A 21,409-nucleotide genomic window follows, 5' to 3' on the forward strand; every position below is an offset into this window, starting at 1 on the left:
GCTGACTGCAGAAAAGGGTGTGAATTTGCTGTCTCTGTGGAGCTCCACATATGAAGAAGTGCAGCTGAGTAAATAGGCTTTGCTGTACCATCAAAGCACCAGCATGTCTCCTCTCCTCTGCCTCTCACTGCCCGTACCTACTGTACAACCGATCCCATACCTGAGTAGCACATTTGCCATTCAGCTCAGCTCTGACAGCCCTGTTAGCAATGACAGATTTGATGGACCATGGCTATCTCAATGTCATATCTTCAACCTGCTTTATCCATCTAATGTAGAAAGGACAGTGTGATTATAAAACCAAGGGAAGAGCCTTGTTTGTGTTGGATGATATAATGGACACTGTACATGTAGATGGGTCGTTGCAGAAGTAGGTATCTATAGATAAAAGAATAAATTGTAATCACCCAGTTGTCACTTAGTTAATTTCAAGCTGCGTTTTGTTGTCCAGGGTTTTGTCTAATGGACCTTTAGGCTCATTTCTTTTGGTTTAGCACCATTACCTACCACAGAGGCAGGTTTCTGTCTTCAGGTAGTGAATGAGGTCATTAATGTCTCCACCTGCAGTAAAGATGGCTGTGCAGCACAGCTCTGTCGGTCCCTAACTACTCCATATATAATATACACTCAGTACTTTACGCTGTAGTGAGCATTAAATTTCGGGCACTTATGAATCATCATTATTTTGTACTATATTGAGCATAAATAGCACATTTGGCCACACAAATTAAATGGGAGAGTGTAAATATAGTGCACTATGTACTGGCCACTTTCTAAGGTACACCTGTGCAGGCTATTGCAATTTAATACAACAGCTGTGTAATGAATTCGACCTTTTTCTTTGCTAGCAGTGGTGTTGTACTGCACCACCGAGATGTTTCTGATTCTTTGTCCTCCCTACTTACACACATAAGGAGGGCAGAAACACCTTTAAAAACACCATCACTAACTATGACCTCAATGCTAAAACATAAGTGGTTACACCTTAATGATGGTGTCAACAAAAACTGAACATTATAGGCAACACCAAAGTAGACTTCATGGAGAACAGTTACATTGAATTTCATTAGATTGTACAGGAGTGTATAGTTGATAAAAAAAAATTGGTGTACATGTAGACCTGGCCTGACACATACTTCAGACAATGTGTGCACAGGACTTTTTAACAGAGAGCGACAGGTGAAATTATGAAGTGGAAATCATTTTACCTTAATCATGTATGGTTTTAGTGTTAGCACTGTAAATTGAATCATTGAAAACCATTACTTATCCCCAGAAGGGAAAAAGGGAACAGACCAGCCAGTGCAGGAGCAACATGTCTTGTCATCCTCGGTCTCTCAGAATGTGTGGTTTTTCCCATTTTCTTTGAGACTGAAAGCCTACACAATACTATGTGACGTCCAGAAATTATCTAATGAACACTGCAGCATCCAACTAAACCGAACCGGCATTGAAGCCTGTTTCTTTTTGTCATGCTCGTCCGATCTAGCAACAGTGACTAAGGAGGTTGGGACAAAGAATTGGTTCACTGGTAAAATTGCACTACTAACATTATCATTTTTTCAGTTATTAACAGAATGGTGAAGTGGGCAGATGTATTTATGTTCAAACATTTGATTAAGAACAATAAGCATCGTTAAATTTCAAACTGTAATGTACTGTTTGAATTAAAAATCTACAGTCTATGAGCGCAACAGACCGTTCATTTACAGACTGTTAACACAGGATACCGGTTAATTTAGTTTGTAAGTTTTTAAGTTAGTTTGCCTTGTGTTTCAGCAGTGGTTGCTCTAAAAGTTCACCAGCAGCTTGACCTGTTGCATGCCCTCTTGACCTGTAAGTAAACTAAGCTTAAGCAAAGACGCTACTGTTGTTTGCTACAAAAACAGAGGACGTTGGCGAGCAAAGCCATCCTGAGTGGATTTAACACACCAAAGCATCTGAGAAGTAGTGTGTGGATTAGTATTATGGGTTCTACACCATAAATGGAAAAATTATTAGCAAAGACAAAGCTGTATTTTGTACAGAGCTGCTCTGATGACAAATCTACGGACTCACCTACTAACGTTAGCTTGCCACCCAAGTGAGACATTCATTCGAACAAATTGCGTGTCATTTCAAATTGGTTCGATCTTGATTTTTGGGAAAAGTGACAGCCCCAGTATGACTATATTAAAGGTACCTAATCATGGTGTTGTAATAAACAGTGAGAACAAGAGACTTCTTCAGATGCTCCACTTCTGAAATGCTTCCAGTAGACATTTGGACCATGGCAGGAAATCTTGCAGCCAAGCCACATGGACATTCTGGGTTACAAACCGAGTTACAAGCTGATAGACTTGTGAACACTGCCAAAGAGTTGGCATGGCCTTGTTGTACAATTTGTAAAAGTAGAAGAAGATTACATCCCTGAATCACCAAGTATAACAGCCTTACTGCCCTTAACATATTCCTGTGTGATCATATTTACATATATGATGGAAGGATGAACAGAGAGGGAAGAAAATGGCCTGAGAGCTGCAGAGAGAGGTTGAAGAGATTTATATAAGAGCAATTATAGGGAAGAGCGAAATCGTGAGATTGACAGGACGCTAACTGGAGTAATAATTATCTTGAAAAGGGCATTTATTGGTAACCCTGCAGAATATAGCAAAGACAGACTCAGCTGGGAAGAACCATTAACCCCTCCTCCATTGCCAGACATGTTCAACCTTGTTGCTTGAGTTCTGGTGAATTCTTCAACTCAGTGAGCCAGGGTGCTTTACAAATTAAATCTCTCAACAGACCGTCTTAATTATTCAAACTGTGACTCTTTAGGTCTTCACTTTTCTTTCTGAAATTGAATATGGTTTAACCAAAGACTGCATTCAAGCATCAAGGGCAACAACATATTTTTTCTGTGACTAAAGGGAAGGACGTATCGCATGAGACATGTTAATGTAATCTCTTTGCAAAGTGACGGTTAATTTTCTAACTGAAACAGGAGTGCCATTATTAGATCAACATGTTTGGCTAAGAATGACACAGTGTGCCTTTGTCTTTAAATCTTTCAGCGGGAACCTGCTGTTTCTGTAATTATTCTTGCAACGACCGCTGGTGATCCAATCATTTCATTAGGAACCTGACCTTAGATTCCTCCGGAGAGAATTGGATGAAATGCTTCCTCTCCCACACAGAAATCATAACAAAGATTTCGCTCTGCCTCCTGCCTCCATCCCCTCTTCTTCTTCATAAGGAAACTGTTTTTTCATTCCCACACCCTAATTACTGTTCCTTCTCCCAGCAGAGGACACACTAGAAACATAAAGTGAATCTTGAGTCATCCAAAAAGTTTTGTACACTTGGGATTTCATATCTACGGATGCTTCCTTTTCCACACAGAGTACAGACGCAGCATTGCCAGGCGTTATAGCACCGACATATTCTTTACTTATTAATGCTGTATATGTGGTCTACATTTGGACATTACTGGAAGTGAGACAACTGCTGTACTTGAGTGTGCCTGTTACGAGAAATGACCTGAAACATTATGCTGTCCCACTTTCCTATTTTTTTTTCTATTTCTGTCTCTCACGTGCTATCAGTCTTTCCAGTCAGAAGTCTTGACATTTTAAGAGCAAGTCTCTCTGATTGCGGAATAATGATATATGCATATGCAGAATTCTGAGAGGAGCAGAATAACCTCAGCCAGCCTCCTCTCTCAGAAGCTCTTTGTTCCCTTATCTTTATTTCTTCATTCCGTCATATCTGCAGGAGATTGAGCGATATATACCATCAAAGCCCTTTTGAAGCTTCCCACTCTCTTCCAAAATCCTTTTGATTTCCGACAGCATGAGCTGCTTAATATTCCAAACTAGTCGGTGGCCTTTTCAGAGAACTAACAAGGTTCTGAAGATGCAAGTCTTGTCTTCATGTGAAAGGCAGCTGGGGCACAGCCCTCTGCTTTTTCGGAGCTCACACCGAGGTGTCTGTGCTACTAACAAGTTCAGAGCTGTTCGTCAGATACACAGAGGCCAGTAGGACGTGTTCTCGTGTCAGTTGTCTTTCTGTTCTTGTTCTGCACGAGTGCTCATCATCTGTCCTTTCAAAGACAAAATATGTTTTCCTGCACTCTTTGGCCCTTTATTTTGGTTTTTGGGTCAGGGGAGTCAGGCAATAATTATTTGTTTTTGGTTTCTGAAAACTGTTTAATTTGGTTGAAAGACATCAGCTCCATTTTAGTTGCCTGATAACAGACAGAATTGTCAACTTGTTACACTGTGTTGTCATCTTGAGTCTGACATTGCTTCCGCTCTAGTGATTGGTCCATGAAAATCAAATCCGCCTCCTCACGCAAATCAGTTAGCAACCCACATATCTGCCTGAATCTGGTTTTCATTTAAAGTCCACACTGACGTGTAGCCATGCCAACTTACTTGTTTTGCTGAGGTTTTAAAAGTGGGGTGAAGTGAAGTAAAAAAAAAATACAAAGTCAGTCAATATTGAGAGGACACATTGATGTAGAACAGCCTTGAAAGCAGCGTTCATCTTGTCTATCGCTCTCGCCATAGTTATTACTCGTCATCAGTGCTGGCGCACCACTTGGCAGCGCTTGGCAACAGCTTGACATTAGTGTTAGTCCGGACCTTGGCATTGATTAGCTAGCCATCAGCCCCCTGCGGCACTCACTTTTCGTTTTTTATTTTATCCGAGAAACCGCTGTTTGATGTCACAATGCCAGACGACTCAGTCAATTTAAACTCGGTGGAGTCTGCATATTCAAAGATCTTGACCCAGGCAACCATTTTAGAGCTAAAACATTTCAACAGAAAAGTAATTGTCAGCTTTTTTGATATTCGGATAATCATTTCAAGCTAAAGTCTGCCACATTTACTGCTTCTAGTTTCTCACATTTAAGGATTTGCTGCTTATTAGACCTTTTCACACAGAGATCGCACCACAGGGCCGCTACAAAGTCCCATCTCTACAGCAGCTTTGCATTTTTACACAGAACCAGACAACACCAGCATCATGACAAAAAACGTATGTATCCCCAGCGCTTTATAAACAATAACAATGGCATAACATGGAAGTAACAAATCATTTACTGTCCCTGTTATATGGTGGCTAATCTCGTCCTCTGTGCGGAGGGTAAGGAGCTTCTGGACCTCATTGTTTTCCCAATATGCGGGCATTTTTGGCCACTGTTCTTCTTCGCGTTTGCCTCTGACCGCTACCACTGGCTTTTTAAATCTCCCTGCGGTGGGTTGCACACAAAACACATTGGCAAAACATGAACCAGTCCTGTCCTGCCGGCTTTCCTTTTTATACAGATGTCATCTTGGTGCTGTCACTCCCTCTGCTGCCATGTTAAAGGTGAGACAACTCTGTCTCTCCATTCCGTGATTGTTCCTTTTATACAGAAGGGCAAAGCGGCACAAAGGCATGAAATTCCCGCCTCAAACAGGCAGTGTAAAAGGGGCTACAGTAAACTTAATGTCTTTGGTTTTTGGACTGTAAGAGGGACAAACCAAACATTTTGAAGTTGTAATTTCCTTTTTTTGCACTAATTTCTGAATTGGGGAAAAAAAAACCCAAAATGTACAGATGAATCGATAACATAAAATAATGGTTAGTTGCAGAACAAATATGATGTGATGAGTTTTGATTCTAAGCTTGCAGCAGAGTTAAATATATGTAAAAGAAGTCTCATGTGGGCACTAGTTGGGTGGATATAAGTTTACAGTTTCAGCTTTCGCACACTTAATGAGATAATAAATAATTCCTGTGCTTTAACTTGTTTATTGCTGTTGCTAAAAGTTGTTGTGTATGTTTATTTGCTGCTTCTGTGACTTATTGCTGGAATCCGATGCTGAAATCTTCCCACTGCCAGTTTTTGCCTACAAACCTGAAAGCAGAGTTCACTACAGAGAGCACCACAGGGTCTTGACAGGCACCGAGGGTATTTACTCAGCTTCCAAAAACTTCCAAACTCTTATTTACTTTCATCTTGGCTTCCTCTTGCAAGCTTGTCTTTGCCGCCTCCCACTCCATCCCTTCATCCTGTTTCTTCAGTTAAGAGTTGGAGTGCAAAGCAGGAGTGGCTCTTTGAGACGCTTCAGTTTTCAAGTTTCTGTGTTTTGTTCTGCGTTTGTGCACTGAGTCGACCTGCTCTCCAGAGCCTGTTTGTGCTTGTTGCCTCATCCTTTAAGTGTGTCACTCTCACGCTGATGTTACCATGATCTAATGCAAAAAGTAGCTAAAGAATGTATGTTTATTTAAGGGTAAGTAACTCATGATGCCACAGGTGAAGTGTGGAAATATATAGTTTACATTTAGGGTTTTCACAAATAGAAAATAGTATCTGCATGGGAAAGAAGGGCACAAACAGTGGATGAACAGCTGCACCCAATCTGGGCACAAAAAAGGAGTGACAGAGCCCCTAAATATATGCAAAGCACCACTAAATAACGTCAGAATTTACTGTCTATATTCCTGAACACTTGTGACAACCACAACGCATCTCCCAGCATGTGATGCAGGCCCACTGAAACCCCCTTTGTTCACTAAATCCAGTGTGAAAATTACCCTAATGTTTTGAGAGTTGGGAGAGGTTGGCATGGGGCCGATGCTTTGGGAGGATATGCCTAGCATTGGTGACTAGCTCGGGCCCTAAGGTTTGTGGCTTTTTTGGGGGAATGGGGGGGGGAGTAAAGATCTTTGTTTTTGGCAGTGTCGTGATTTTTGGGTTATGCATATTTCTGTGATTTAATTAGACCATAAATTTACCAAACAAATCATCAAAAAGAATAGGCCTCATTCACCAGTTATTCTTAAGAAGAAATTCCTCCTTAAAACCCAGAATAATTGGTTATTGCATTTTCTTCAGTTCTACAGTAATATTAAAAGACTCATATTACAATAGTAATTTTATAATTTATGATCACATTTTTTATTAATTATTTTGATTACTTTACAAAAAGCATCATGGTCTTTTAAAATAAACACTAACACTTTAATACACATCAGTTACGTTAATGGGAACCATGCCATGTCTAATAATTAGTGATTGATCATGCTAGAAAATATTAATGGCAGTTGAGACAGGTGGGACAAAGAAGTCCCTTTCTACCAAACATTTTCTGTATGGTACGTTTGGAACCAAAAGCAACATGACATGGTACCTAGATCCGTTGCGTTTCCACCATAAACAGTACCCTTATCTTCTCTCAGCGATCATCTCTGTCTTGAGTCCTGACATGATGCTATGATGTCGAAAGTTTGTGGTTTGTGGGGCGAGTGGTTGATTAATGCGTATTTTTAACATGTCATGCATCTATTTTATGTCATTGTTCATCCAGTCCTGATGCTACTAAATATGACGGCTTGTTTGGCGTTCACTTTCTGCAGAAGTACCTCCAGTTTTTTCGTCTCTTTTGTAATTTTTTTGGCTGGATTCCAGTGCTCCACTCTTTTCAGATTTTCAGTTGGACATTAAAACTCTCAACTTTTCTTCTTCAGTTTGTGTGCACACGTCCCTGCAGTCTCATGGCCTTTTATGGGGATCGGCAGGGCATTAACCTATGCTAATTAGGATCAACCGGGACATGCTCTCAACTGAAGAGGACATTTGGATTTATCGTGATAAGAACACAGGTGCAAACAATGCTGCCGTTTAAGAACGTCATGAATCTGATGTAGACTCTCCTAAGAATAAATGGCAGAACAAACTTTGGGTGAATTTGGAGAATAATGCCTAATATTTGTTAATTGCAGCTCCAAACAATAATTGAAAGGAAGACTGTAAAACTGACATTTGTATTGAATCTGTAAATGTGTTTATCACAGTGTCTCTGGTTTGTGTGCGTGTGTGTGTGTGTGTGTGTAGAGACAGAGTTGATGAAATGTGCGATAAGAAGTGATCACATTTAATCAGTTCACTCCAGCTCTGCAAGCAGAAATCTCAATTAATTGAGCTCTTCACTTTGCAGACGCAGAATTCTTGGATATTGCTTTGGGCATCAGATGGTCAACGATGGTTGGCGTCATGGTGGCATCAGTGGTGCGATCATTCAGTGTTTGGCCAGCCACTGACTCCCCAGAGAAAATGGATGTATTATGAATGCCCAACAGATGGGTCTCCATCTCTTTTTTTACCCCAACTACAAGTCCTGATAGATGGCTGCTTGTGTCACGATGGCAGCAAATGAGGAGCAACTAGAATAATTAATGACCTAATATCATTCTCAGTCAAGGCGCCGTAAAAGAAATATCCTCAGCCTAATGTTCAAAATGTATTCACAGGGGAGAGCTATAAAGTTGATGTTCATGATTCATATGCGAAGTGTCAACTCCTTGCTTAAGAAAGGTCGATTGAATGGGACAATACGTAAAGGCTATGAAAATGGTGTCAGCGCAGTGCTAATCTTTGAGAGTCACATGCTAAGCCACCTTGAAGAGGAGCTGGAGTGCTTTTTGGCTTTCATCGCCCCTTCATAACACAGCCTTAAGAGATTATTTCGATAACCCATGCTTTTTTTTCCTGGATCTAAGTTTAATTTAAAAAATTAAACTTCTGCAGAAATTAAGATCTTCATCAACCGGTCTGGCGTGATGACATTTTCTTTTATTATTATATCAGCAAATAAGTTGTTTTGTTTTCTGCTGCAGTGATTGTTAGAAGTAATTCATACCACTGTCACAGAGGATGTTTATTTATGATAAACATGTAAAGACGTGTTTATTTTTATCACCTCAAACATAGTCCATCAACTACTTTTTGCTTTTTTATTTATTTTTTTGGCAACGCTCGCTTTTTTGGATAAACATCTCTTGAAGATAAGGAGTGTTTTGAACAAGACAAGAGCAGTCCAAAACATCTCTTACACATACTGTCACAATCAAATGAAAAGTGGCAAAAATAACCACTTTTTAAAATCCAGTCATTTAAACTTCAAAAATCAATCTATATGCAGGGTTGACTCCAGGACATTGGTAATCAGTCACCTGCTGAGCTAAATCAGACACATCCTGATGCATCGCACCTCATTATTAATGTAGTTAAAAGGTGTCGCCTCACTGATGAAGCACCACTTCTTGTTTTCCCTAAAGCTTTAAGGGACAATTCACCCTAAAATAAAAAAATATATATTGTCCTCCTTACCTGAAGTGCTATTTATCAGTCTAGACTGTTTTGTGTGAGCTGCTGAGTGTTGGAGATATCGGCCGTAGAGATGTCTGCCAGCAACAATGTCTCTTTACAGAAATCATGACCTGGTTACTCAAGATAATCCACAGATCTTGTTGTGAGCAATTTCATGTAGGAACTATTTTCTTTCTATCGAACTTCACTCGACAACAGAACGAATCACAGCACGGAAGAAAGTGTGCATCTACTGCTAGCTTGCATAGCGCCACTGTGCTAGCTAACGTTACAGCTCAACAGAGAAGGTTGCCATCAGTGTACATATATTCCTTTTTAAACAAACCGAACTCAGTCCTCTTAAAGTGCACCAAAAAGTGGACAAACAGAAAAGGGACTCAGTTCTTTTTGTGTTCACATTGTCAGATCATTTGAAAGATGACTCAGTTCTTTCTGGTCGACTTCAGGTCTGATGGGGCCTCTGTCCTCTTTCTGTTCACACTATATATATTGATATTGTTTTGTTTTTCTCTGACGTGGCACTGCAGTGTGGTTATGAAGCCCCTCGCTTTCAGATTAGCTTAAAATTGGAGGAAAACCTCAGTGTTTCTCAGCTGTAGACTTTTGTCGTTTGATGTATTGTACTTCCCACATCTGGGGACGTGCAGTACCTACCATGGACCAAACTACTCCTCGTCCTGTGTCCTTGCAAGCGTTACAGGCTGATGTGTTTTTTTTCTGTTTTTTCAAGCATCTCAGTGCAACAGAAGGTGATCTAGAGGGCTGAATACAATGGCAAAGAGCAAAGCAAACCTGGAGCACTGTGTTCACAAGGCACAGGTTAACTGAATAGGTCAAGTGGGGGCCTTGTAGCGAACAGAACTCAGAGTACCCCCCGAGCTGGTCTGAGTTCGGTTCACTTTAGAGAGTTCTCTAGGAGTGCTGAGTCACTGCTCGAGTCCACTTATCATAGGGCTGAAAAGACACAAGTGTGAAAACACCCTAGGACTCTCGCCCATTAGTAGCAAGCGTCCTCCTGCGTGGTGATGCAACTGGCAGGTGTAGGTTGGTAAAAAGCAAATGGCTCCTACATGAAACTGCTCACAGCAAGATCTGTGGATTATCTTTTGTTACCAAGTCATGATTTCTTAAAGGAGAAATTGATGTTGAGTTTTTTGAATGCAATTTGTTGGAGCTTTGAGCACCACAAGGTGAGTGCCCTGACCTCTAGTTCCATTATATTTGAGAGAAGGCAGACATCTCTACGGCCGATATCTCAAACTCTTTGACAGCTCACACTAAATCTAGACTTGTAAATATCACTACAGATAATAGGAAAAATATGTATTATTGATTTGGGGGTAAACTGTCCTTTTGATAAGCCTAATATTACACTTAGCTGCCAGTTTATTTGGCACCCTTAACTGAAGCTATTGCAGCCTATCCTATCTTTAACAGTCCTGCAGTAAATCTGATCCTTTATGAAGGTTATAACATTCAGATTTTGTAGAAAGTGTTTTTAGAGAGGTGTTAATTCAACATTATGATCATTTTGGACAGTGTAATTTCTGGTGCTCTCAAATTATATTGTCTTATACTAACAGGTGTTTCTACTATTTTGCACACGCTACATCCTTCAAAATGATCAAGGATGTAGCGTGTGGAGCTGTTTACCTGTATTGCAGTATACATAGAGGTGCTTCTGTTGTTTGGCTTACCTTCAGTGATATAAATGAAGATTACAAAATAATAGAAACACCTGTTGGTATAGGGCAATACAATTTAAGAGCACCAGAAATTACATCATCCAAAATGATCATAAAGCTGAGTTAACACCTCTGTAAAACAGATTCAACTAAAGCTAAACATTGTAACTTTCACGAAGGCTTGATTTAATGCAGGACTGTTGTCGGCTGCCTTAGTACCTAATAAACTACGTTTTGTAAATATATAATCATTTATTTAGACGCTAACAGGGAACACTATAAAACACTGCAGGGGAAACTAAGATGTTTTATTAACACTTTTATTTCATCTTGAAACAAAATGTGCTCTCAACCACAAATGCTTTTCCAAGTGCATGTGGTGTTTCTGTTGGTTTAACACGTATGCGTGCTATTTTGAATGGCCTCATATAACAGAATGTATAAATTGGTGTGTTATTCTTGACTGTCTGAATTTGGCCTCTGTTCGTGGATGCCTGCGCAGCAGCTCAGCTGAGATGCTCCTTTCAGCAAGACGGCACTATATCCAGATGTTCAGAGAGAGGAGATATCTAGAATGAAATGTTGCCTGGAAAATGCATAGATGGCAGGAGTGGTGCAGGATAAGCTCCAGGAATAATGAGCTGCTCTAGGCTGACGTTTACTCTCATTTTCTACTTCTCACCATCTGCCTGCAGCACACCTGCCTCAAAAAAGCGTCAGTACACCCATACAGTAGCCGGGGAATATTGATTAAGACTGCTGACATTTCTACTTCCTTTTCACTCTGTCTGGGTACAACATGTGCCATCGTTCAAACGAAGGCAGGTTACGCAAACACACATCCTCCCTTTGTGCGATCAGAGCATAATTATCTCAGAAATATTTATTTTCTTTCTCAGACCTCTTATACAGTCTTTATCGTATATGTAGGAAGTAGCTACAGGTTTTGAGCATAGATTATCTTAAATAATTTTAGAAATTTTGTGTTTTTATCCAGGGATGGTGTATAGTAAATATTGTGACAGACAAAAAGCCTTCACATCTGTCTTCAACCTGTAGTCTGAAAGACACTAAAGGTGAATACCAGCAAAAATCTGCATCAACATTAACTCTCACATATTGATTTGGCCGGCGCTTTGACTCATTTAACTTATTCCTAATTGGATTGAATTATATTATATGATGTGCCGTCCATTTCACCTTGTCCTATTCCAAGCCTTTTTCTCTTCACGTCCTGTAAAACTACAGGGGGCCCCTGCGATGACAGAAAGAGCCCAGCTGGTTTTATGTCTACAGTATCTAATTTAAGTGCTTTGTCAATAAGCACATTTCATAAAAAGATCAATATTCTCTCTTTGATGTGGCGATTTAGCACCTTCTTTAGTTTAATGGCCTGTTTCAACAGGGGCTAGAAATACAGTGGTGAGATTAATTGCAGAGTAAAGTATCCATGTCACTCTCAGCGTATTTGCACTGATAGATTGGTTATACATTAATGACCCTGCTGTCGGAAAGCCTACAAATTCATCATGGGCACAATTACAATTATGTATTTGTTTCCTCGTCTTAATTTATAGAGCATCAGTGTCAGAGTCCATGAAGCATTGATTTAAGGTTATAATTAGCAGCAGTGGGAAAGAATTGCAACAGCTGATGATTTTGTAACCCTCAGAAAAGTTTGTATTGAAAAGCTGCTTAGTGTGCAGGAGCAATCAATCATAATTTACCTCCGGAAACATTTAGCCTGTTAAAGGATTTCATGTGGAGCCTGTTCAGACCAAGATGCTCAAAAGTACTGAGGAATTCATTCTCCTGCATAATACTTTAAATCCTGTCAGCCATGTGAATATTTAACATGTGGTAGACCTGCTACCTGTCCACTGTTTCTAACTTCCCCTCAGTGCATGCTGGAATGAACTCTGCCCAAACCTGCCCTTACATTTCCACTCCAGTGTGACCCTGAATAACAATAAGCACGCATTTGAAATTGATGCACTTCTGTGACAAATGTCATTTTGTCAACAGAAACTTGGGTTGAATGTAAGGAGCAACACAAGCGGGCAGTGGTTCCCAACCTGTGACTCGGGACCCACAGAGGGAGTCACAGGATGAATCTAGGGGTCGTAAATTGTAACAGCAAACACAAACCTGGGCACCTGATGCTATTATACTTAGGGCAAACACTTGTCAAAGGCTTGCAGGGCTTGGCTGCCCGTAATCTATGGGTTGTAAGTTGTAGTAGTTAATATTAAAGCACAAAATTCTGCTATAAGTTACGTTTATTTTCAGGACTTTATCTTTGTTTTCCTTGTGAGATAAAGTATAGTTTTACCTCTTTAGACAAGTTAAATGATTCAAATGAAACAATATTAAAAGGGAAAATGACTATTATTAGTATTACTATAATAATAATCTATCTTTTATAAATAAGTTTAAGCCATAATAATGGAGATCTACTTTCTTCTCTGTCACGTCTAGGTGCTGAGGAAGCTGCAAGCAAAACATACCAGACAAACGAGCTGTGGAAAGTCTCGGCGGTGAATGTCAACAGGATGTCCAGCCAGTTGGCCGTTTCCTTGTGAATGGATTAGAGGTCAGTATCAGTATTGTTACAGTCCTCATCGGGGCAACATAGAGTCATATTCGAGTTCCTCACATATCAGTGAAGTAAGGTTATTATTCTGATGTCAGTAGGGCTGAGTATCAACTGATATAATCCAGACCCAAGCTGTATCAAAACGATTCTAGTCAAACGATACCTGCATTCAATTCTTTTGCACCAGAGATCTGAACCTGAACCATCCAAACTCCCTGCCAGATCAGCAAATTTTCTGTTACTGCCGCCTCCAAAGCCACTCTCCTCCCACGCTGGTGAACAGTCAGTTCACTGTCTGCCAAGTTAGCACGAACTAACACAACAGCAGCAGCTAACATCCAACACAGAGCCGCCAAATGGTTCCAACTTGCACTAACAAAAAACAGCTAGACTGTGCAGCCAGGTGGACTCTCACAATGTCCCCAGCACAGAGCTCATATTCAGGCAGCAGTTGTTACAACCCATACAGTCTGTGGTGTGGAGAGACTGGGCACATTGTATTTGACAGAGTTGGAGGTTCAGTGTGCCGAGATGCCATTAAAACATTCCAAAGTATGGCCACACTACGCACGACTCCATTCACCTTATGGGTATCAAATTAAATGGTGTTGCTGATAGTTAAGTGATTGGGTGAGACAATCTGATTACAGCTGGCAGCTTCTTGTTGTTTGAACCTACCGATACAGGCCCAAAAACTGGGATGATCACTGTCCTTAGATGTCATGTAGCGTAGATAAATTGCTCATGCACAGCCCATGATCACAGTCTTGCTGAAACAAATTTTTGTTTTATGAAGTAAACTTGATTACTGTATGTGAAATTAAATAACATACTGTATATACAGCCCAATCTCTTCTGCATGCCAATTTGTTCTGGGCTTCATTATATGGGTAAATTAAATCTCACATTTTCTGCATGCTCTTTTGTCCCCTGTGAAAAATGGCCCAGTCTTGCTTGTATGATGAAATGATTAAGCATAGCTGTAACAAGTCCCCTGAAGCCCAGCGTTTCTCCCCTTGTCATCACCGAATCATCTTTGATAGCATAAGGAAAGATGGAGCTCTTTGAACTAACTCTGGGTTCATTAGCTTGTATAACACGGGTAATATGTGTGTCTGCATCAAGAGGCACACACCCCCATTCAGCACGAGATAATCCCTGGATAATGGCACACCACTTCATACCACATCTGATATTTGAGACAGCCATGTCCTGTGGTTGGTGTGTTATGATAAATTCTGTGTTATGAAATCATCAACAGCCAGAGCGAACACACTGTTTAGCTTGTATTGGTCTCGTTAATATATGCTGGCACTTATTGCACAATTCCTCGAACAATTAGTTTGGTAATAAAGTTACAAAAAGTAAATGTATTTAATTGTATTGTTTCAGTTGTGTCATGTTTACATGTGTTTAAATAGAGTTAATGATGAGGCTCGGCTAGTTGCATAACTTAATGCCTGATTTGTTAGTTGTTTGGTAAATATGAATCTCACACAGAAAAACTAAAGGAGCTGTTTAATTCAGAAAATTTGCACAAAGGAGGCATTTACAGTCACAAAGAACCCAAAAAAGAAGCTGAAAGATGTTTACTTTGGTTTCAAGCTTGGCAATCTAATGAGCTTCCTCTTCCCCTTTATATAAGAAGAAAAGATGACAGTATTACTGTGTATATTGCTTCTAATTGGAAAATACTTGAGTCATTTCATGTTGTTTTTGTTAAACAGTTTATTAAATAGTGCTAGAACATGGTTAAGCTGCAGGCTTCATGTCAGCGTCATTAACATACCGAAACATGGCTGCAGTGTCTTTAGGACCTCAAACCGTAGTATCTAAAAACAATAAATATACACACATACATGTGGGTAGTAAACAAATTTATTCATTTTTTTCATGACAGCAGCGTTCATAGGGGGTGTAACAATCCATCGATCTAGATCAGTACATTGATTAAACGATCAACTATCCAATGTCATTGATGCAAAGTAAAAACGTTGATCAGTATCGTCATCTTTAGGATGCGCTTTTATTTTGAAAGTCTGTGTCACTGTCAAACAGCAGCAGGCAGATGGCAAGCAGCCAAGAGAAAGACAATGAAGATAACGTTATTTACTTTGGAATAAATCAGCTGTGTAAAAATATTTTGGATTTCGGAGAAAATACAGGTCATACATGTAAACATTGCTGTTAAAAGATAAAACACAACGTAATGTTACCTGCCTTGATGGCATCTCACTCTGCTAACTTCTCACTGCAGCAACATTAGCTGCTCTGTTTTAACAATGTTCAGCTGAAAAAAGGTGCACACAGACTGATATTCAACTGAGTTGTTGTGTCAGGAGATACAGTGACTTAAAGGAAAAAAATCTGCTAGCCGCTAGGCTAATTTATGCAATGTAATGGGTAAAAAAACAATTGTTTTGTCCATGAACCTTGACAGTTGTTACCGAGCTGAATTTGATACTTTTGTTAAATGATGTTTTTATTCATGTATTATGGCTGTTTGGAGAAGTTTGCCTTCAAGGCTTTAAGCCAGATAACCCTGAAAATTTATGAAACAGATGATAATTTGGGTTAAAATGAAAATATTTCTTCCAGAAAAGTCTTTCTTACAGAAAACCCTGAATGTTAACTTATCCCATGTGCTGTTTAATGTGTGTTAGTGGAGTCAGGTTAAAGTTAACTTAACTGCACTTCACATTATTTATGTGCTGTTTTTATTTTTTTATGGTGAAAAGAAAAAAGAAAGGAGTGGCTGCATCTTCTGTAACAGATAATGTGAAATGATCTTATAATATCATTTCATAACGATTGCAGGCCCCTAAATCGCATCAACTCGAAATTGTGTTGTGGCAGATTTTGTAATATCGGCAAATATTGTATCGCTGTCCAGAGAATCAATATAATGTCGTGATGAAACTGGTGATTTACACCCCTAGTATTTTAGATTTTTCTGCCAAAACAGGTAGGTAATTTTGCAATACACTATCAAGACTCAAATTAACAGTCTTTCCCTTAAGTCAGTCAACATACATTTATTGCCAAATCCTAAGACAATAGGCTTTACTTTTATGTTTTTTTAGAAAATGAAATCACAATCTTTTCCAAGATAGGATTCTGGACACGAACCATGGGTTATTGGTGTTAAGGTCTTGCACTTGCACAAATCCTGTCAACGATTACGTTACTAAAAAAATGCAATTATGAAAGCAGTTAAGTACTATACATAGATAATTTCTAGGATACTGGGTTGTTGGTTACACTGCAGTTTTGTTTACTTGCTAAAATACAGTTTTCAAAATATGAAGGGCTCTGATTCTTTCTGAAGAAAAAAAAACAGACATCTGCCATTTCCCTTTAACTGCTAGTTTACACAGTCCAGATTATTGTTCCCGCACCTGTATACCATGTGCACTAAATCCTACCATAGCATGATTTGTTTCTAAACATCCTTTGTTCCTTCCTTCCACATTTGTTTCTATGATGTTGTCGGACAAGCAGCTAACTTGACCTACCTCAAAAATGATGCAGAAAGATCTTGTTCATACATTTCTCTCTTGTCTTGCCTCCATTTGATGAGGAGTTTACTTAATCCCTCAGTCGGCCTCAGTTATAAGCTTTCTGGTAATGACCTGCTTAATCCTCCTACTAGAGATAAAACGCACAGGCACATTAACTTTTAAGCAGTTTACTCACTTCTGGGCTGCCTCTAAACAAAGCTTTATTATTGAGCAGTGATGCAGTATTGCTTGTTGGTCTGCTGTGTTGGTTTGTTAGCTGGGCGTCTGCCTCTCTTCTAAGTAATGCATGAAGAAAGGTTCACGTTCCAGTCTTTGGTTCAAGTTTCAACTGTGAGGATTTACTGATGTACTTTATCTTATGTTACAGTAAACTGAATATTTTTGAGTTCGGTCCTGTTGGTTGACAAAGCAAGTCATGTGTAGATGTGACATTGGGATTTAGGAAATTGAATTTTTTCTCTATTTTCTGGCATTTTATTACCTTGTAAAGCAGCTGCATTCTCAGGATATCACAAGACCACACGAAAATCCATCTTTTCAGGCTTCAAGTAATGTGTGCGTGTCAGTGCCACTTGTTGTTTGCACGAAGCAGCGTCCTGTGAGGAGCTACTGGCAGCTACGGGCAGCTACGGGTATGGTTTAGGTGTGTGTGTCGACACAAAGAGGCGATTGATCATTGAAAACAGCAATGGTGGCTTCTAAAAAGGTTATCATAGTTGCTGCAATAGCACTAGATATATCAGAACAGAGAGTATTTCTTCACACAAGAAGAGCAAAGAAAGACGCAGAAGGCTTTTCTCTATTCAGAAGACGTTTTCGCTCTTCCCCTGACTACATTGATTGTTTTTTTAATTAGTTATAGATGAAACCACACCCACTTTAGCATTATGAAAGCAGGCAATGGCACGCAGGAAGGCAGGCGCTGGCTCATAGAGGCATCAATAGCTGGGCACCCCATGAAGTGGCACAGCTTGAGGTAATCTGTGGCTTTGAACAGCACTCTTGCCAAAAAACTCCCCCTTCTCAGCCCTCGCCTTAAAGGCAGGGCATTGAGTTTTGATGCCACTCTACCTCTTTTATATTTCTGTTGTGTTTACATGTGTATGCCTCCCCAGTGTTTATCTGTTTTTACTAACAGTCACTGTCTGACTTTGAGTTACTTCAGCTGTTAAAAGGAAACTTTGCCGACTTTTAACCAGCTCTTTCATCACAGCATGGAGTTCCCTGGAGCTGGCAGCTCTGTGGCAGCATGGGGCTAAGCCAAACACCGCTCATCTGTACATACTGCTCACACTGTGATGACAGAGCTGGTTGGAACTCCCTTACTACCAATATGCTATTTTCTAAGCGACTGTAGCTGTTGTATTTCGCGTAGATGGACATTCAGTGGCTATAGCAACTCAAATTCAGCCCGTGTAAACCTCAGGGCCGGGGGTCTGATACCGGACCACTCCCCGCGAGATCACCAAACTCACTGGCTTTTTAATTTCAGAGTGATGGGGAGAGGTGGAGGGACCGCTGAGTGGGCGAGCTAGTTAGTTAGCAGCAGTCTCTTTCAATGGCACTGGCAAGCATCAGACTGGCAGTCAGTCATTGGACCTTTATGTCTGACAGCATGTTTTCATATGCAGAAGTGGCCATTGTTTCATCTAAAGTGGGTTGGAAAAAAAGATACATGCCTCCCGACTGGCTTCGGCAAGAGTTTGATTTACCAGCTGGCCCCACTGGTAGGTTCTTTGGTCTGACTGGTTAAAGTTGGTTGATAGATGGTGATAGACACATAGCTCATCCAATCACATGGAAGTGCCTTACCTTTTCCAAACAGTTTCCAATGACAGCTTCTCAGATGGTTCTTTGTAACAAACCATCTGGTTAGGCACTGAGCAAAAAGTGAATTGATTAACAGACAAGATATTCTAAAGATTTGTTTTTAGGAAACTAATATCCAGTTGCAGCCTTGGTGTCACTTGATTTGGTGACTTTTGAAACCCTTTAAGCAACTCTATTTTGAAAACGACTCACAACAAACCCAGTGGCTGTTGGGCAGACATTAGTGACAGTACATCAGGCAGTTTTCCCTAAAGTGAGTCCTCCGTGCTGCTACATGAATATTCAGACCTCTCCACTTGCTGTGGCTGCAGCTCTGTGGTTTTAGCTGCAGTCAGTGAGACAGAGAGGCTCTGCAGACACAACGACCAGGCTCAAATAGGTAACTGCAGATTCTGCACATTTATAAAATTACAATGGTTCTGTCTACTGAGTGTACTTTACCAACAGGCAGGCCCAGCTGACCTTCTTATTTATGCCTCCATGCTGGCGATAGCCGTGGCCGGCGGTAGTATGTTTTTGGGTTGTCTCTTCGTCGGTCCATCTGCCCGTCCCATTCTTGTGGACGCAATACCTCAAGAATGTCAGGCAGGCCTGGTTATCCTTTTTAGTGCCTCCACGCAGGCGATAGCCATGGCCTGAGACATCATTTTTTCAGGTTGTCTGTCTGTCCCATTCTTGTGAACGCAATACCTCAAGAATGCCTTGAGGGAATTTTTCCAAATTTGGCAGAGATGGTGACTTGAACTGAGTAGGTAATGGTGGTCAAAGGTCAAGGTCTCTGTGACTTTGCATCTGTCTCTTTCTCATGAACATGATATCTCAAGAACACCTTGAGGGAATTTCTTCGAGTTTGGCACAAACATCCACTTTGAGTCAACAGTGAACTGATAAGATTTTGGTGGTCAAAGATCATGGTCACTGTGACCTCATCCATCTCATTCTTGTGAACACGGTATCTCAAAAACACCTTGAGGACATTTAGTTAAATTTGGAACTAACGTTACCTTTAACTCAACAATGACCTGATAAAATTTTGTGGTCACAGTTCAAGGTCAGTATGTGACCTTTCATCTCATTCTCGTGAAAGTGCTATCTCAAGAACATCTCAAGGGAATTTCTTACATTTGGCACAGATGTTAACTTTGATTCAGTGATGAACTGATTAGATTTAAGTGGTAAAAGGTCAAGGTCACTGTGACCTTGTTTGTCTCATTCTTGTGAAAGCAATATCTCAAGAACACCTTAAGGAAATTTCCTCAAATTTGACACAAATGTCCACTTAGACTGAAGAATAAACTGATCAGAATTTGTTCTAATGTCTAATAGGATACAATGATGAAGTGATGACATTTTATATTCAAAAAGGTCAAGTTCACTGTGACATCATAATATTCTACGTACAACAGTTTTCTGGCCATTATACAACGTCATATCTCAGGAACAGAAGGGGAGACACGGTCAGAAACTGAATTGGTGACATCAAGTTTGAAACTGTGCTGGTTGAATAGATCTGTATAGATCATCGCTGCTGCCAGGGGAAGATGTGATGGATGTAAACTGTAAGAGAGAAACTTGACTGGTGCACAGAGGCATACAACCATGGGGCAGTAATTCTAGTTTTCTTACAACCTTGATATATTGTCATATTACACAATCTCAGGTGACTTACGGTTGCACCTCTTTAAAGGCTCAGCTTCATTTTGAATAGTAGTTAATGACCCAATAACTGACCTCACATCAGCGCTGGCTTTTATATTTGTGACTCAGCCTCTCGTAGTTTATGATCATTTATGACACCACAAGTTCTAATGGTTTCTGTGATCTGTTGATTGTAGGAATTGAGTAAATCATGCCTGGGAGGGACTGCTAACATATTTTGGTGACAGACAGATCTGTTTATGATGTTCACCAACACGTTGAACAGTGTCTTTTGATGATATATTGTGTAATGGTTCAATAATGTGAGCGTCAAAAAAGAGATTTATAGGAACTCTACTCACATACTAAATGGCTGTGGGATAAAGATGCAAGTTATTTTTCCCCCTGTCAGTTGTTGCCTTGAATTCACCCCGATGCCTACACAGTATAATAATCAGGCTCACAACCACAACAGACACCCACAATACACACGCACACACGCACACCAGTCTCCACTGGAGCTAACATGCCTTACAGCTTCAGCATGAGATGATAATTTACAGGCAGTCTCAAACCCCCACCTTACTTCACCTGTGGAGGAGAGCAGTGAAAATGTCAGGAGTTTAGTTAGGGCTACAACACCTGCATCTCACACATACACCGCTTCTGCTCCAATAGCTCCCCAAGGGTGGCTCATGAGCACTCAGCTTTTATTGCTGTGATGACTGCTCGTGATTTTTACGCCAGAGGACAGCAGGAGAAGAAAAACAACTCTATTCAGCTATCCCTATGCTTACCGCTGCAGCAGTTTTAACATGTTGTAAAGGTTGTACATATTGCACTGGGGACCAGGACAGAGATTAGCAGGTTGTTTGACTTGAAGTGCATTTAACAAGGTCACAATGAAGACATTTGATTTCATGAGACTCTCGAGAAAAACACCTTACCCTTTCTCATCATTAAAAACAATTGTAGTATTAAGTGCCTGCTAGAATTT

The 21,409-nt window shown here is 40.2% G+C and overlaps 1 protein-coding gene across 1 annotated transcript in view; it reads left to right on the forward strand.

Annotated features, from left to right (window-relative positions):
• glceb (glucuronic acid epimerase b) overlaps positions 1 to 21,409 on the forward strand; it is an 82,242-nt gene that overhangs the window by 22,551 nt on the left and 38,282 nt on the right. The window contains exon 2 of the mRNA XM_033621207.2: positions 13,306 to 13,420. The gene's annotated coding sequence lies outside the window, so the exon portion shown is untranslated. The remainder of the gene's footprint in view (positions 1 to 13,305; positions 13,421 to 21,409) is intronic.

Source organism: Epinephelus lanceolatus, chromosome 2 (genome assembly GCF_041903045.1).
Source record: "Epinephelus lanceolatus isolate andai-2023 chromosome 2, ASM4190304v1, whole genome shotgun sequence".
In the NCBI taxonomy this organism is placed as follows: Eukaryota; Metazoa; Chordata; class Actinopteri; order Perciformes; family Serranidae; genus Epinephelus; species Epinephelus lanceolatus.